We start from the raw sequence: 19,334 nt of genomic DNA on the forward strand, positions 1-19,334 counted from the left end.
AAAGAACCACTTCCTATTGCAAAAATTTATAGAATTATAATAGCAAATATTTAAAGCCTTGCAATTTGTTCCTTGGGTAGCATTATATCGTCCTCTTCTGGGTTACGCAACTCTGCCTTGGCCTTTCAAACACAGAGACATTTTACCCTTGACACAATTTGGAATTTGGAACTGCCTGTGAAAACATGAATAACTTCATTTTTCCATTTGAAAAGTCCCTAAGCACAAACTGATAAATTCTCAAAGAACTTCAGTGCAGAGTTTGCAGGCTAGCATTTCAAATGCCAAGACCTATATTCAAAGTGCTTGAATTGCCAGAAAAAACACAGCTGTTAGTCCCTATCTCAGGCAATCTGTACACCATCTTTTAGGCTGGGGAGATTGTAAATGAGCTGAAGGCTAGAGGCAAATCTGAGAAGAAGCAAAATCAGCACTGAAGGGACACCTATCCAAGATAAAAATATATTACATTCTAAATATTAGCACTAACTCAGAATATCAGAAGTTTTAAATTATTGTTTATTTTGAAAGTCTCCCTCTCCTTTACCACCAAAAAAAGGGTCACAGGATCCATTAGCCAAAAATTTCCTCCTGACCTTCAGTTCTACTCTTGATAAATGTTCTTGTGTCTTGTTTTAGCTATTATTTAAAGGATTATGGTGGCCTAGAAACTAGCCACTGCAGTGATTTTATGGAGTTGTCAATGGAGAAGATCTCATGAGGTCAGAGTAGCTGTGACAGAGACAGTCTCTGACATTTTCATAAACTAAATTGAATTCTTGGCATAATCTGAGCTTGGACAGCATGAGTGCCCGGGCTTGCTACCCCTTAGCTGTATAAATTCTGCTTTAATTTCTACCCGAATAATGTGATAGAATAAAATGGGCTTATTCAGTTGGGCTTTAGTAATGACTTGAGATACAACAAAGTGCACAAATAATAAAGGATTTTGTTTCTGGAAACGTGAAAAGCATCTATGCATTTTCTCAGTACGCTTGACACCTCCATGGGTTTGTTCAGGTTTTGACAGGCTGGCTGCTGCAAAGATAAGATAAGCTCTGGGTTATGTGTAATTTCCTATGCACAAACCCTAGCTACAGTCTTTTCCTACCCTTGGTCTAACCCTCTAGTGTGTTATGATATTCTCACGAGAAACTCTGTCTTAGATTTTCTGGAATCTTCTAAACAAAATCACTTGGTTACTTACATTCTTTCATTTTATCAACATTTGCAACGTTTGCTGAATATACCTACCTTATGTCAGTCTTTTACATGTGTGTACATATATATGTGTGTGTATGTATGTGTGTGTATATATATATGGAGAGAGAAAGAGGGAGAGAGAGACGGGGGTCTCACTATATTGCCCAGGCTGGTCTCCAACTCCCGGGCTCAAGCGATCCTCCTGCCTTGACTTCCCAAAGTGCTGGGACTACGGGGGTGAGTCACCGTGCCAGGATCTACATGCATGTATTAATTCATATTCACAATTTCTATCTGGCAGGTGAAAAAAATGAATCCAGAGATTTTAAGTAACTTGTCCAAGGTCACACAACTAATAAACATTTTGCCAAGATACAAATTCATGTTCTCTGGAACTCTGAAACTAGGTGCCTGTCTTCAGTTTGAGATGCCTTAAGCTAACACAGTGGTGGATGCATATCACAATGGAAGCCATGTGTCTACTGAACCAGTGGGATCAGTAACGTAATATGGTCCAGTGAGTGCTCTCAAGGACCTGTTCTGCACTTTCTCTGTGATGTGAGATTCTGTGAGTGCTGATGATGTAAAAATTTGATCAATAATGTACCATTTCAGAAGATGTATCAATTTCAATCCCTATTAATATCAAATATCAAAGATCTGTTGTTCCACAGTTCTCAGGAGAATTATAACCCACACCTAAAAATATACATCATCTAATTTAGATTTAATGATCTTCTTCCTAACTTCTTGTTACCAACCACTTTATTAAACATAATGAACGGCTTCTCTTAGGACGATCCTTTTTTCAGGATGCATATAACACTGAGACTGTCTCTTCTGGCGGTTGCAGCTGTGATTTTAATTGGCTTCATGCCACTCTGTTCCAAGCCTCAAGGCCTTCTCATGAAAGCCATATAACTATTTAAGTAGAAAAAGATCTCAGAGATCACCTAGTCCCAAAGTCTCAAACTGACAACTCCCAGGCCAAAGCTGCCTCAATTGTATGTTGTTTGTTCTCCACAGTAATGACTCAAATCAAGTTCTTATACTTTTTTGAATTGGTTGCCAAAGTTTCTAAGTGGGTATATTTCAAATGAAAAATCTATATGTTGGGCTTCTCTTGAAAATTTGGAATATGAGGCAGCACTGGGCCTGTCTTTCAGTGTGGGAGACACCAGCCATGGTAGCAGGTACTCCGGTAGGTGCGGCTGAGCTTGTAGTGTGAGGCCACCCTGGTACTCCCCTGTGGGCTGGCAATACTCTAGTCTGTTGACGTTGATCACTGTGTTTGTATTATTTTTTTCTTGTAGGATTAAGAAAAGTATTTCTGACTCTGTCAGAAATGAGAAAAAAATATAATTCGAGAAGGTTTCATGTTAAAAAAAAAAGTTAAAAAACCTAGAAGAGAGTAAATTTCTTTCTTTTTTCTTTCTTTTTTCTAGACAGGTTCTTACTCTGTTGTCCAGCCTGGAGTGCAGTGGTGTGATTTCAGCTCACTGCAACCTCCGACTCCTGGGTTCAAGAGATTCCCATGCTTCAGCCTCTCGAGTAGCTGGGATTACAGGCAAATGCTACGACACCCAGCTAATTTTTGTATTTTTCTGGTAGAGATAGAGTTTCACCATATTGGCCAGGCTGGTCTCGGACTCCTGATCCACTCGCCTCAGCCTCTGAAAGTGCTGGGATTACAGGCATGAGCCACCATGCCTGGCCATTATTTTGAAGATATAAATACAGACATCCAAAGAGGTTAAGTGGCTTCGGGTTTATAATTTTAGGCCATCATTAGAGTGAAGGTTTTTTCAACCATTTTGTATAGTGCTTGGCATGTAGGAGATAACAAACATTTGTTGAATTAGTTCGTGGGTTGAAATTAGGGAAAAAATGATCTTAATGTTGTGAAATGTTTTAAGAAAAGAAGACAAATTAAGGCATGGTATTAAAGAATTTATGTAAATTCAAAATGGGCACAAATATTGTAGGGTGCAAGCATTATTTTATTTGGGCTTCGGAGTCCGTTGAATCTTTCCTCTTAGAAAGTACTTAACCAAGAAGGCCTTTTACCATCTCCCATGTCTGTCAGGCATGTGTTTTATCCCAACTACTGTCGAATTGTGCTAGAATATATCTCAATTAAAATATTAAGTTAGGAAAAATGGTTATGAAAAAAGGCTCTCTCTCCTTTCCACCTATCTTTCTCTCTTTCTTTCTTTCTCTTTCTTCCTTCCTTCCTTCCTTCCTTCCTTCCTTCCTTTCTTTCTCTCTCTCTCTCTCTCTGTCTCTCTCTCTCTCTCTCTCTCTCACACACACACACATACACACACACGGAAACATGCTCAGAAAAATAGTTGGCCTGCAAATTTTGATTTTAATTATTCATATTTTTCAAGGTCACATCTTTTTTGTGTTCTTCTATTACTAGATTATAAGACATGAATATTTCTTAGATTAAAATAACTGTGTCCTTCCTACACATAAACACTAACAGAGCAGGATACATTGAAACAATGAAGACATAGAAAAGAGAACCCTATTGTTGCACCTACCTTTTTTTCAATCCAAATTAATTACAGAGGCTAGCTATTTACGGTACCGCTATCTTGAGAGGATAAGGATCCATTCCTTACCTTGTGAAATCACACACATGGTCAACCCAAACTCCTTTCCGAGTTCGCCAGACACAGTTGTTCTACATCTATAAGGGAGCGAGGGGAACTTCTACACATGCAGAGTGTCTAGAACTTGGTGTGAGTTCTCAATATTTTTCATGATCCTCCAAATACTTTGTTGGCTTCTGTGATAATTATTATTATCATTTTAGAGACAGGGTATCCTTCTGTTACCCAGACTGGAGTGCAGTGGTACAATCACTGCTCACTGCAGCCTCCAACTCCTGGGCTCAAGTGATCCTCCTGCCTCAGCGCTCTGAGTAACTAGGGTTTTGGATACACGCCATCATGCCTGGCGGGTTTGTGTATTTTTTGATAGAGATGGGGTCTTGTTATGTTGCTCAGACTGGTCTCACACTCCTGACCTGAAGCTATCTTTTTGCCTTGGCCTCCAAAAGCACTGGGATTACAGGCATGAGCCACCACACCCAGCCCTGACTTCCGTGATTATCGTTTCATTCAAAGGAAAAGATTCCACAATAACAGTTGTGCTTAAAAATCATTCACAATAGGGCCAGGTGTGGTGGCTCATGCCTGTAATCTCAGCACTTTGGGAGGCCAAGAGAGGAGGATTGCTTGAGCCCAGGAGTTCAAGACCAGCCTGGGTAACCTAGTGAGACCCTGTCTCTATAAAAAGAAAAATGACTCACAATCTTTCTTCATCATCAGGAAGTTGTTTTTCCTGTTTATCCTAGATATTGCATGCGTACATTTACAACCATTTCCTCTGTCTAGTTAGGTTAAATAGAAAACTACTGAGTTTGTGCATGCACGGGCTCTTGAGGCAGCACATCCTGGTGAGAGCTCAGGGCTGGCTCACCCGCTCTGCCCTGCACCCCCCTTGCACTATGTGCTTACATTTGATCAGATTATTTAATTTCTCTAAGCCTCTCTTTCCTCTTCTGTATCATGAGAATAATGACACTAGTAACACCTACTGTTTTAAGCGAGTTCCCTGGGAAATAGATTCTGAGGTAGAGATTTGCATGCAGGGGGTTCGGTGTGGATGCCCTGGTATCCACATCTGTGGGAATAAAGGAAGCAGGATTCAGTAGAGCTGGGAATTGAACTACAATGCAGTGCCCACGAAAGCCCCAGCTGATCCCATATGGCATCGAGGAGCTAAGAGGGCCCTTTAGAGTCACCCACCTGAGGCAAGTGGGCTGGACCTTTAAACCCTGGGATCAGTCAATGAGGGAAGAAAACCAACGTTGAGTGACAGCTGAGTGCAATTCCTGGAGAGTAACGCAGCCGGCAACACTGCTGGGAGTCGGGGAATGAGAGGCTCAGTTTTTCAGAGGAGATCTGGACAGCGCACCATGTACCTGTTACTCCTGCCTGGGAGGATTGAGTGAGGTGATTCATAAACATCATTTTTCTACAGTGCTTGGCACACAATTTGTTATAAATATTACTAATAGATACTTACTGAGCATTCACTATTTGAAAATGCTAGAAAGACACTGGAGACACTTAGGAAAGTACAAAAATCAATCAGGAATGCACTCTTCCTGAAAAGATCACAGTTGAATGGGAAGACACAAACTAGAGGCTGTGGTCAGTCCTACCCTCCTGGTCATCGCATATGCTCTTTGTAACATTCCCTAATTTCCAAATGGATACCAGATATGTTTTGTAGCTTTCAAAGTGATTTTTAAAAGTGTATTCCTGCTCTTCAGCATCTTGTGGTTTCATTGGAGAGTCAAGAAATATGTGCATGAGAGAACTTGATAACAGCACAACATATGGTTAAGTATAAAAATGTGTGATGATGACCCTAACTAGTGACAGGGGCCTAGCCTGAGAGAGAGTGTGGGTGCTGGAGTAGTCAGGAGGGCTTCGTGGAGGAAGGGATTTGACCTGGATTTTGTCAGACAAATGGACTTTGGATAGGTGGAGAGAAATGAGGGAACTCCAGACCCAAGAAGGGCATAAGGCAGGGGTCTGCCCATGCCTGCAGGTGGTGAGGGAGGCAGCAGGATGGCAGTGGAGATTTTACATTGACACTGACCACTCAATGCACCTCTGTGAACTGGTGGAATCAGATTACTTCTGTGACAGATTGGGGCATTTACACCTGATCCTACCAGCACTCTTTAGAACTTTTCAGTCACAAGGATGAAACCTTGTAACAAGGAGGTCGATCTGGGGTATTGAAAATGAGCTATAAAGGAAAATTAGCATTTATAGAGCACCTCCTGGGTAATCTTTTCAATGTCTTCTACTAGTATTACCATGTAAGCCAGGCGACAGGTACTAAAGCTGAGACTAGAGACTGAGATTGGACACCCAGATATCAATGCTTTGTGAGGCAATTTTAGCAAAAAGATGATTTACACAGAGGAGAAAGCATAGACTTTGGACCCAGACTGATAAGGCTCAAATCATGGTTCCACTACTTACAGGACATGTGACCTTGCATAAATGCCATAACCTCCCTATGCCTTTATGTTTCTCTCTGCAAAACGAAAACAGTAATTCCCATCTTACAGACTTGTAAGGACAAAATGATAATGTAATATAATATATATTGAAGTTGCTTACTAGACTTACAGATGTTTGATAAATGATATTATCACGATCAATCTTATTATTATGCCCATGTCAAGAGCTTCATCTATCTTCTTTTTAACCTTGTATTTTGGATTTGTCTCTGTTTGCCTGGGAATTCACAGTGCTTAAAATAAAATATAGTATTTAAATTCCACTCTTAAGGTCTAATTATAGAGCTTTACCATGATTTCTCTTAAGTGTCAGAAGGAACAAGGCTGACGTTAACTTGTATCTTTTGTTGGTAGGTGAAAGTGCCTTGATGAAAGGTCACTGATATGAGGTGTCGTCCTTTAAATTTCAAGTCCATACTCATTATGCCACCTTTTATTTTTTTCAGGTCTTAAAGTGTTTTCTAGACCAGACCATTCTGCTGTCGACATCTCTGATGGAAAGCCCCACTAGATGTCTTTGCCCAGACTTTTCCTTCTTTTTCACCTCATCTTATGCCCTGCAGAGGAGTAGAGCCTAGTGACCAGGAGGAGACCTGCAGGTTAGGAGCTATGTCCATTAAAATTAGCAAAGATTAAATAAAATTAAACACTCTGGTCCTCAGTTGCCAATAACCACATTTCAGATGTTCACGATAGTGGCCCCTGTATTAGGCAAAACAGATTTGGAAAATTTTGACCATCACTCAAAACTTTTTTTGGACAGCACTGTTCTAGAGTCAAATGGAATGAGTGATCGCTGTATTGCCCAAGCTGGAGTGCAGTGGTGCTATCTCAGCTCACCAATCCCCACCTCCCGGGTTCACGCAGTTATCCTGCTTCAGCCTCCCGAGTAGCTGGGATTACAGTCACGCGCCACTGTGCCCAGCTAATTTTTGTATTTTTAGTAGAGACAGGGTTTCACCATGTTGGCCAGGCTGGTCTAGAACTCCTGACCTCAAATGATCTGTTCACCTTGACCACCCAAAGTACTGGGATTCCAGCCGTGAGCCACTGCACCTGGCCTGAAGTTGAGTTATATCTTTAACACTCACTGTCTAACTTTGAGAAAGCAATGTACTCTTTCTGTGCCTTGGTTTTATTATCTACAAAATGAGGGTATAAGCATCAACTTACTGGGGTAATTTATGAGAATTAGATGAGTCAATATATGAAATATATTTAGATTAATCCCTGGCACATAATATTTTCTCAGTAACTGTTAGCAATTGCTATTCATTAAAGTCTTTTTTTTTTTTTTTTGAGACGGAGTCTTGCTCTGTTGCCCGGTCTGGAGTGCAGTGGCCGGATCTCAGCTCACTGCAAGCTCCGCCTCCCGGGTTCACGCCATTCTCCTGCCTCAGCCTCCCGAGTAGCTGGGACCACAGGCGCCCGCCACCTCGCCTGGCTAGTTTTTTTTTTTGTATTTTTAGTAGAGACGGGGTTTCACCGTGTTAGCCAGGATGGTCTCGATCTCCTGACCTCGTGATCCGCCCGTCTCGGCCTCCCAAAGTGCTGGGATTACAGGCTTGAGCCACCGCGCCCGGCCATTAAAGTCTTAATAAAAAAAATACCCACTTCAAAAAGAAAACAGACTAGATAGATGAATGGAAGGTGGCTGAGAGCAGTTGCCCATTGTCTGTGCATCCAAAGTTGGTGTATGTGTTGTCATGGAACTCATCATGCAATATTGTAATATTCATTGTCTGTATCTGTTTTCTTTTCTTTCTTTCTTTCTTTTTTTTTTTTTAGACAGAGTCTTGCTCTGTTGCCCAGGCTGGTGTGCAGTGGGACGATCTTAGCTCACTGCAACCTCTGCTTCACCGGTTTAAGTAATCCTCCCACCTCAGCCTCCCCAGTGGCTAGGAATACAGGCACATGCCACCACACCCAGCCATTTTTTGTATTTTTTGGTGACGATGAGGTTTCACCATGTTGGCCATGCTGGTCTCAAATGCTTGACCTCAGGTGATCTGCCCACCTCGGCCTCCCAAACTGCTGGGATTACAGGCGTGAGCCACTGTGCCTGGCCTGTGTCTGTTTTCTTTAGGAGACTTCACACTTTGGGAGTTCAGGGACTGGAGCCTTATCCCTTGCCACACTCCTAGCACCTACCGTGGGCCTTGAGTATAGTTAGCACTCGGTAAGTACTTTCCTTCAACATGGTCGAGCTAGCTCAAATGCTTAAGAACCAACAGTTTTCTTATTTACTGATATTTTAGTGGGAATAAGGGGATTGGAGTTTTGCTAATTTTCCTGTATTTTTAAACTGGATAGAGACATAGACTTACAATTAGGTTTAAAGATAATGGGGAAAAGGATTTAAAATCAGGAATGGATAGGAAGAGCCAAAATGGATAATCACTTCACATGTTGGGAAGGAGGGAGGAGGGAACGTGAGGAGAGAAGAGAAGATACCAAGTTGATAAATCCTGTGGGAGACAGCTAGAGACAAATGTTCCCTACTTCAACATTTTACCATAGGGAGGTCCTGAAGCCCTGGATGTAATTATCTTGGCTGCAACTCCCAGACTAGGGTAAATAGAAATCTGAGTGTGTCAACAAATTATTTAATTAAACAGAGTACATGGCAGTGTGAAAGCAAAATTATAATGTGCAATAGGATAATGTGACTGAAAGCTTCAGCTGTGATGGAATGGAGAGAGTAAGACATGAAAGAAAAATGATACAGTCCTGAAGACCAGGCCATGGACTTGGGTAGCCAATGTGAAAAATAAAACAAGAAGTCAGATAAAGAAAATGGAATTGAGTTATTCAAGAACACCTGTTTATTTAGATCAACCCCTTGGGTTTAAAATAAATTTAAAAGCAATTGAGATTAAGCCATCATTTTAGATGAGCCAAGGAAGCCTGAAAGTGGCATTAAAAGGGTCTCAGGATTTGTGCCATCAGCATAAAAGTGGCAGTTACAATTAGAAGCAGAAGTGAAATGGCTAAGATGTATAAAAGCAGGAAATGAACAGATGGCCAAGGCATTCAGCTTGCTAGGGTGCTAAAACTGGATATATTTTATATTTCATTCCAAGTTAACAAATATTAGGACATTAAAATGCATGAATGTAGTGTGTTTTCCATCTTGCCATGTTTTTATTACCAAGTTAGGGGAAAAAATGTAGGCTGCATGGAATGTATGCAAATGCATCAGTCTAAACAAACTCAGAGTCAACGGAGATCAGGAAGGTCAGCCAAATTTCTATTTTCTAAAGAGCTGTCTGGTCAATTGTATCCTAAGCTTCCTGTGTCCAGATAGTCCTAAGTGGCCACCCACTTCCAGAAAAACTACAAAGAAGGTTAGATTGCTGAATGACACTTTCTTTAAAGGTGATAGTAGCTCCCAATGAAATTTATACATGGAAGATGTTTTCATTGACCTTTAGTATGTCATTCATCATAAGCACTCATTAATACAAGGTAAGGTCACTGTGATCAGTGGAATATTGATAATACCATTACAAGACCCATTTCTTACATATTTTCTATGGAGCCTGGAGCTTTCTCTGTAGACTGAGGTCACAGTTAAGCACAAAATTTTCATTGGTTTGCAAACTTACTGATTAAGGAGTAGGAGTATATTTAGAGTCACTGATCTCTCCTGAACTTATTTATTTGATCTCAGCCCATGTCTAGGGTTCCGAAACCAGATCATGATGCCGAGTCCCTAATGGAAAAGTTGTCAAGTTCCCTTTTTTCATGATTGTCAATTTCTAGGCTACCAGATTGTCTTCTCGGTCTTCAGAATACATAGCCATGCATCTCTGAAAATGAAGAACAATTTCTCCCTCTCCACTTTTCATTTTTACCTGGACCAAAATTGCACTATATTCATTCATCCAGTCAGTCACCTAATCTATATTTATTGAGTGCTAATTATCTGGTAGATACTGAGCTGGGAACTAGGGATAAAATGGCTTCTGCACTTACGTTTAAAAGAGATTGACTTTCTCACAGTCTGTGTTTACTAACTTTGACTCCTTTTGACATAATCTAAATGCAGTGGAGAAGAACATTCAAACCTAACATCTATGGAGGCTGAAGCTGTACCTAGAAAGAAGTACCCAAGAGAGTGTGTGCCCTTCCTCTATTTCCATCTCCTGCCCTGCTCCAAGTTATGTTCTGGAAAATACTATTAGGTTGGTGCAAAAGTATTTGCACCAACTAAATATGTACACAAAACAGTGTCTGTGAACATCAATTTGCTCTCAGGCTGCAGTGGCCATTGAGAAAAGGGCATTTAGCTTCCTCTAGTACCATATTAATATCTGGAAGGAATACAATTTTTGACCAAAGAGAAGGAAACAAAATTGTGTGTATATTGTATGATTACATTATTTCACATGAACATATGGAAAGATGTATTTGGATGTGGATGTGAGAGTCATCTGGCTGAGACATCTGTCACCCGATTGATGGCCAGGGTTGATTCAGCTGATCTGGCCGGCTAGGCGGGTGTCCCCTTTCTCACAGCTCCATGCGCATCTCTCCTGAGGCTGCTTGGTCAAACAGGATGGCCTTTCCTGATAGAGAAGGATCATTCTTCAGTCAAGGGTATGTAAGTCTTTCTGCTCTCTGGCTAGGACCTCCCAACAAGATCTATGTGTATGTAAACTAATATGTATATATTTTATTGTATATGTATAATTTACCTATGTGTAAACACAACACCAAATAACATATACTTTTTTTTGAGACAAGGGTCTCACTCCGTTGCCCCAGCTGGAGTGCAACGGTGCAGTAACAGCTCACTGCAGCCTCCAACTCCCAGGCTTACGTAATCTCCCGCCTCAGCCTCCCAAGTAACTGGGACCATGGGTATGCACCACCACACCTGGCTAATTTTTAAAGTGTTTGGAAAGATGGGGTCTCACTATGTTGCTCAAGCTGGTTTCAAACTCCTGGGCTCAAGCGATCCTCCCACCTCAGCCTCCCAAAGTGCTGGGATTAGAGGTGTGAGCCACCACACCTGGCCAATACATACATTTTTAAATATGGTTAAGGCAACCCTCACAGTAGCCATGGACTTGAGGAAATGCTGTGTATATGTGTGTGTTGGGATAAGGATGGAGGCTAGGGCAGGGTAGAGAGACTTCGAGAAGGGATGCAGAGCACAGAAGCACAGAATGCCTTAGTGTCTTCTATCATAATTATTGAAGGGCTATGAATGGTACAAGAACCATGGCCAGTAGTGATGATGGCAGAAGTGGGAGGATGGAAAGAGATGATGATTTGAACATGGATCAAAGAAAGGTGATACCTTGAAGATATTAATAACATATCCTGATGCTAATTTAATATATATATATAATATGCACAAATAATATATATAATACATAAATCATGTACCATAGTAGATAGAAATGTCCTCCATATTTCTGAAGTTTAGAAAATGGTGATAAGTTTTCTTCATATGGTAGCAGAGTTAAGCCACCCTTATTTATAAACTTAAACTATGTGTCATTTGTAAACTTAAATTGTGTGTCAAAGGTAATTTAAAAAGCTATCTGTATAAAATTTGCTATAAAGAATGAGTATATTTTAAAACTGATGAAATATGGATATAATTTGCAGCCATACCCTGCTGTTGATTACATGATTTTTTTTAAAAGCCAATAATTATTTCAATATTCGTCTAAAATATTCTGATTGAATGAAGAGATAAACAAATCTGCTATTAGAAGATGAAAGGAATATGTACATGTAAAATCATCAAAGAATGTGCTTTAGAGAATTACACAAATGCTTGAGGAAAAATTATGTAAATAGCATTTTTTAGAAACATAAATGTAAAAAAGTTCCGAAAGTGGCATACTATTATATCATAAATATGTATTATTCTAAAAGTAATGCTGAAGGCATTAAGCATTTCTCTTTAGGATAAACACTATTTAATGAGAATAGGAAACATTTTCAAAGTAGCTTGATTGCTAAGTGTTTATATCAGCTACAACTCTTTCAGTAAAAAATAAACATACATATTTAGGTAGAGAAAATAACTGAAGTATACTTTTTTCAGAATACATGGCCTAAGGATTTAATACTTCAAATATAGAAATAATTTTAAAGGCTTAAAAATAAGACCTATGTAGTTGAACAATAAAGTCTATTTCTAAAACATTTTATAAATATAAATCCCTTTCATCAGCTCTGCAATTATTCTCATCCTTGTAATTGTGTCTTCCTGGTCTTAGAAAACAGATAGAGAACTGAGACCCCATAGGGTCGTGAAAGAGACACTGGACTCCAGGGTATTGCATAGTTACTAACGCTAGACACTTAAGATAAATATTTGTAAAAGATAAATAGCCAATATTGAGTGCTTACTATGTGCCATGTGAAACATGGTTTTCCTTCATTTAAAAAATTTAATCTTTCTAAAACACTATGAGAAGTAACATTTATTATCCCCATGTTGCAGATGAAGAAACCAAGATTGAGAGTGATTTATGTTAACTTGCCCAAGGTGAAGGAACTAGAAAATGGGAAAGTAGAACTGGAACTTAGGAAGCGAGGTCTTTAACCACTGCCCTGTACAGCCACCCATATTAAACCCAACTATAACTCTTTATGATTAATTTTATTTCAGAAAGTCAGAGAACTGTAAAATAACCTGCCCAAGGTTCTTTTGCAGATTGTGTCAGAGCAGGATTTAAAACTGAGTCTGACTTCAAAGTCATCTTCCACTGTGCTTTGCTGCCTTCATCTGAGATGGTGCCAAATACCTGTGTCACATACTGGCACCTGCAGTTTATTAGGCTGTTGGCATCTAGTCAAGGATCCTCACAGGATGCTAAAGGAGTGGTAGGGACCAGAGAAGGACTTCTGCCTAAAAGTACCTGCAGACCTGTGCAGCTGTAAATCTGAATCTGTTAACTTTGTGCCACGGTGACCCCTCATGGGGTCCACATCCTATACAATACAGAGCTGACCACCATATTTCAAAATGAGTTAAAATGTGTGAATAACCATAAACATGAGTGATGGAGTAAAAAGATAAAGTCAAACTAGATATATTTATAATAATAAGATGACAGACATAATATAAATATTGAAGGTCTTAGGAATTAAATAAACATTAAGAAATGCATCTGAATACATATGATCTATTCTGGAAGTAAAACTGACTATTGTTTAGAATCAGATTTTAAAATCAATGTAGCTTTATATGGATAGTAATCATAATACTATCCATAATCATGTGTAGTTATCAAAATAAACAGTATTCCTCAGGAAAATAATATACGATTTATGTACTCTATTATTGAAAATGTATTCTTCTGCTTCAATGCAAATTATGCAGTTCTGCTGAAAAATTCTTCAAAGTGACCCTTGGAGATCTGGACTCTTAAAATGTGTATGTGTGTTTCACAATTGCTTAAATTGAGTATGCTGACAATGGAAATAACAACTTTGTAATTACCAGAAATGTACCCCTCCAAATGGATCACTTTTAGTGAGTACAGAGGCCTTTTGAACTTTGCCAAAACAGGTGCTTCATGCAGAGACCAAATGCTAGGATTATTAAGTAATAATTAGAGAAATTCTAGGTAGAGAGAGTGTATGAAAGAACAGACTTTGGTGAGACAGATGACCTTTCAGTGTTGCTAAGGTGTTCTCATGGTGGATTTTCCCATTCAATTCAACAGCCAGCAAATAAAGCAATAAATTAGAACATGCCCAACCGCTAGGAAGTCATTTCTTCTGTTAAAAGGTGTCCTAATAGGAAGCAGAAGTCAGATGGTGGCGTTGATAGTGTTCTGTTCCCTCAGGGCCCATTCCTCAATGGTGAGAGCTCCCAAGAGCCTCATGGCTGATAAACTGCTCGCTCTTTAGTCCTGCCCCAGCTGGCAGACATTAAGTGACTGGACAAAGAACTGACCTGTCCCGCTGCATCAGCCAAGCCCATCCTTCTTTCCCAGATAGGAAGGGACGCCAGGGCTCCGAATGCAGGTCTGGTGTGACTTGGGGACTTCTGACACACACTTCTCTTTTCCCTCCATCTGTTGAGTCCTTTAAACCTGAAGAGGTGGAAAATATCTCTGAAGAAGTAGATCCCTGGCATTAACTTATTTTGTGCCAGGAAATACTATAATTCAAGAAAAATTCTTTTTTCCTCACTAAGGATGTTACTTAGATTATTTTAGGGCTGTCTTTATTCTGGCAAAAAAAATTCTGATAACATACCACAGTATGTGGCAAAAATAAACCAAATAAATATGTTAATAAAATAAATAAAGCTTGTTTAATGGGTACATTAAACCCAAATATTCTCATCATGCACCACCTTACCATTCTCTGTAAGTTACTGTACTATTAAAGTCACCACCAAGTGAACTGTTATTAAAAATACAGCTGGCCAGGCGTGGTGGCTCACACCTGTAATCCCAGCACTTTCGGAGGCCAAGGCAGGTGGATCACCTGAGGTTGGGAGTTCGAGATCAGCCTGACTCACGTGGAGAAACCCCGTCTCTACTAAAAATACAAAATTAGCTGGGCGTGGTGGCACATGCCTGTAATCCCAGCTACTCAGGAGGCTGAGGCAGGAGAATTGCTTGAACCCAGGAGGCGGAGGTTGCAGTGAGCCGATACTGCACCATTGCACTCCGTCTCAAAAAAAAAAAAAAAAAAAATGCAGCTATAGTTGGAGTCTGGGTCCTGGATGAAGTATTTTGTTTTTTTCCTTATTCCCATAACTTCATTACTCTGCCTTTTAAGACAATCTAATTTGATTAGCTCTGTTGAGTTGCCTGTTTAAGACATTTTATCATGCTAAAACATAATGGGAAATGTTCTATAAATGATTTAGTTAAACCTTTAAAAGTTCTTTAAATAATAGAAGAAAAGCCTGGTGTGCTTCTAGTGAGATTCTTGAAGGATTAATTCACTATTAAAGCTACTACTCTATTCATTATCCACATGTGGTTATCAGGCAAATCTTCCTTTCAAGGTTCACTTTCAAAGAGTTGCGTTGTGGTCTTGCTTCTTGTGGACAGAAATAAGATCTCTGTTTGCTAGAGGCAAATGTATTACAGCCAAAGCTCCAAGAAGGAATGCCATGAAGCAATGGGTTTTCAGGAAAAACCAAACCAAACAACAACAAAAATGCCCTGTTTCTAATAAGACTGATTCTTTGATCCACTGGAAGTGGCTCCTAATGTCAACAGGAGTGGAGTTGATTTGGTCTGGAAAAGCTGGAAGGTCAACTCTGGAGATAAACAACTTGGGATTCTGTGCTGGAAACTAGGAAACTCGGTTTCAGTCCTGAATTTCCCAGTAAGTTCTTGTGTCGCCTTAGCGTGTTACTGTACCCCTGAAGGTTACCGTTCGCTTGCTTATTAAATGAAGAGGGAGAGGGCTTATGAGTGGATCTTCATGGAAGTTGCCAGCCTAAAATCTCATGGCCTCAGGTTGCCCTTGAAATATCGTGAACACCTATGTCAGAAATATTGTTTAATGTTAATTGGAAATACCTTTCACATCCTCATGTAAGTATATTTGGGATGATGCCCTGTGTGCATCAGTGTGTTTCTTTTTTCTCTGCTTATTTTAAAATAATCATGAATTAGAGTGTCAATATATTTTTAGTTCTAAGAAAGAGAACATAGGTGTAGGATAATTTGGGCAAGTTCTGCATTGAAGGCAGAAAGTCACTTTTACTAAATTCCTACTTAAAAATCTTAAATGGAATATTGTATTTCCACAGCACTAATAGTCATGCTAGATTTTATAGAATACCTAAATTTTATCCAAGAAGAGGTCTTGTTTGAAATTGGTGAAAGTCTATTTATTAAACAATTATTTTTTCTACTTTTTATGTTTGAATCAAGCAATTGGGGTAATTTAATTCATTTACTCATTTTCACCTTTTCTGAGTGCCTACTAAGTCCCAATTACTGAGTTGGAAACTGCAAGGATTCGAGAAATAAATGACAAAACTACTGACCTCTGGGAAATTGCTATGGACAAGTATAGGATTATGCTTATAGGTTTCCAGGTTTCAGACATGCAAAGAACGCATTACATCAGTTATTTCCATATTATGTTTCATTTGTTTGTTTCCTTTCTGCAATTACCTTATTATCAAAGAGGGGAAATATTTAGATGAGGCCAGGAGCGGTGGCCCATGCCTGTAATCTCAGCACTTTGGGAGGCCACAGCAGGCAGATCACATAAGGCCAGGAGTTTGAGACCAGGCTGCCCAACATGGCAAAACTCCGTCTCTACTAAAAATACAAAAATAATTAGCCAGGCGTGGTGGTGCATATCTGTAATCCCAGCTCCTCAGGAGTTTGAGTTCAAGACTCACTTGAACTCAGGAGATGGAGGTTGCAGTGAGCCCAGATCATGCCATTGTACTCCAGCCTGGGAGCCACAGAGCAAGATTCTGCCTCACAAAAGAAAAAAGCATAATGAAGTATACAGATGATCGCAACGTAAGATGGTTGGACGTATGATTTTTGGACTTTACCATGGTACCTGTACAACCATTCTGTTTTTCACTTTCAGTACAGTATTAGATAAATTACATGAGGTATTCAACACTTTATTATAAACTAGGCTTTGTGGTAAATGATTTTGCCCAATTGCAGGCTAATTGTAAGTGTTGTGAGCACATTTAAAGATAGGGTAGGCTAAGCTGTGATGTTCTGTAGCTTTGATATGGGAACTGCATTTTTGACTTATGGTATTTTCAACTTATAATGCGTTTATGGGATGTGGCCCCATGGTAAGTGGAGGAGCATCTGTATAGCATTTTTGCAGGGAAACACTTTACCACTAAAAAGAAAGTTTGTGTGGCGCAGCGGGGAACCTGCAGTCATCTTTTGTTTGGCAATGCTAGGGTCGATACAATGCAAATCATGTCTATTTTGCAACACATCCTCCCTTAATCCTTGGGCATCATTCATGTCAGTATTGGTTTTGAAGGCTGCATCACAAAGCAGCTGAAGGGAACACTCGCACAGGTGTGGGAGCCAGGCTACTTACCTCCACAGTGACTACACCAAGTCTTCCTTTCATGCATACAAAGACTGGGGTGTGAGAGATATCCAAGGGCAGAGGGTCCGGGACACTGTGACACTGAATAGGAGTCATTTACTGTGCCCTTGGGGTGTGGACAAAGAATCCTTAATCTAGAATTTCCTCACCCTCCTATTTTTCACACCTAACTGCATCCAGAAATTGAGTAGCTACAACCTGCAACCTTCAAGCTAGTGAAGAATGGCTTCAATGTGCACAGTCAGCAAATACAATACACAGTGGCCACGCTTAGTTGTAATGAGGGACTCGTTTCACTGTTCTTTGGTGGCAAGAATTGGCTTCAGGAAATAACTTGGAGGGGAAAGGAGACAGGTTAGCAAGTAGAGAGTTTCCCAACATTCAGGAATTGTGTGGTCATGGTATCAGTCACCCATCGGGGTATTCACCAGCTCAGACAAACCAGGAATGTGTTACTATACGTTGGGGATGTGGGAGATCACGCAGCCACTGAAAATTTGAGCTGTCATGTTTCTGTGATTCTCTGAACCAATGATCTTACTTTTCAGAAGGTTTTTACTGAAGGAAAATTCAAGGCAGGTTTGTGTAGTACAGATTTTCCTGAATTCCGTCCTACACAATATGAGTTTTTAGAGATTTAAGTTGTCGCAGAAATAAAGGTGTTCTGTAATAAAAATAGTTTTGGAAAATGTGAGATGTTAGACAGGAGAATCCTGCCTTGGGGATTCATGATGTACATTACCAGGACATTTTGAAAAAGTTGATAGTGAAGAAATTTGTTTAAACTTTGTTTAACCCAGTATTTCTCAAACATATTTATTCCAAATGTAATTATTTTTTTCTTTTTGAGACAAGGTCTGACTCTCTCACCCAGGCTGGAGTGCAGTGGCATGATCTGGGCTCATTGTAACCTCTGTCCACTGGGCTCAACCCATCCTCCCACGTAAGATTCCTGAGTAGCTGGGACTACAGGCACATGCCACTATACCTGACGAATTTTTTTTTTTTTTTTTTAGAGACAGGGTTTCACTATGTTGCCCAGGCTGGTATCAAACTCCTGGGCTCAATGATTCAACTGCCTGGGCCTCCCAAAGTGCTAGGATTACAAGTGTGAGCCATCATGCCCAGCCTCAAATACAATATCTTTTATTTTTGTATAAAGCCAGTGTTCCAAAGTCTACCACTTGACACATTTCCTGTGGTAAAAAGAATATGACTTTTTGACCAATTTGAATGGCAAGTCTGAGCTTGAACAAAATTCTTACTGTTTCAAGTTTCAATGTCCTCATCCAACAAAAGAACTACTTACTCATGCAGAGTCTTATGAGTATTAACGTATGTCTTAGAAAGTGCTTAACAGGCCAGGTACAGTAGCTCATGCCTGTAATCCCAGCACTTTCAGAGGCTGAGGTGGGAGAATTGCTTGAGGCCAGGAGTTCGAGACCAGCCCTGGCAAAATAGTGAGACCCCATCTCTAGCTATGTATCTGAGACATAGCTCCCTGGGGTCAAAGAACATTAATTTTATAACTTTTGTTTACCAGCAATACTGAAAGGTCATGAATACGCATTTTTCTCAGTCTTAGTAGAGGTAGAAGATAGTCATGATTCTCTATATGTGCCTATCCTAGTTCACCATTGCTAGAATAAGATTAAATGAGATATTGTATATAAAAAGTGCCTTGTAAACTTAGGGTAATACAGTGTTTCATTATTTGAAAACATTTTTAGTAGAACACATAATATTAAGGAATCAATGGAAAAACAATAAGTTAAATTTCCTTACAGTGAAAGGATCAACTATAAGATAGATCTCTACATAGTGACTATTCACATACATGAAGTGAAGGTGTTTAAACATTTAAAATAAGTGTGAAAAGGAGAAAACATATATTCTTAATAAGGAAAAATCACTTGCCCTTTCTGGGTCTTATTTTGCTTGTATGTGAAATGAGAGTTTGCATTAT

Source organism: Trachypithecus francoisi, unplaced genomic scaffold (genome assembly GCF_009764315.1).
Source record: "Trachypithecus francoisi isolate TF-2019V2 unplaced genomic scaffold, Tfra_2.0 Lachesis_group11, whole genome shotgun sequence".
Taxonomy (NCBI): Eukaryota; Metazoa; Chordata; class Mammalia; order Primates; family Cercopithecidae; genus Trachypithecus; species Trachypithecus francoisi.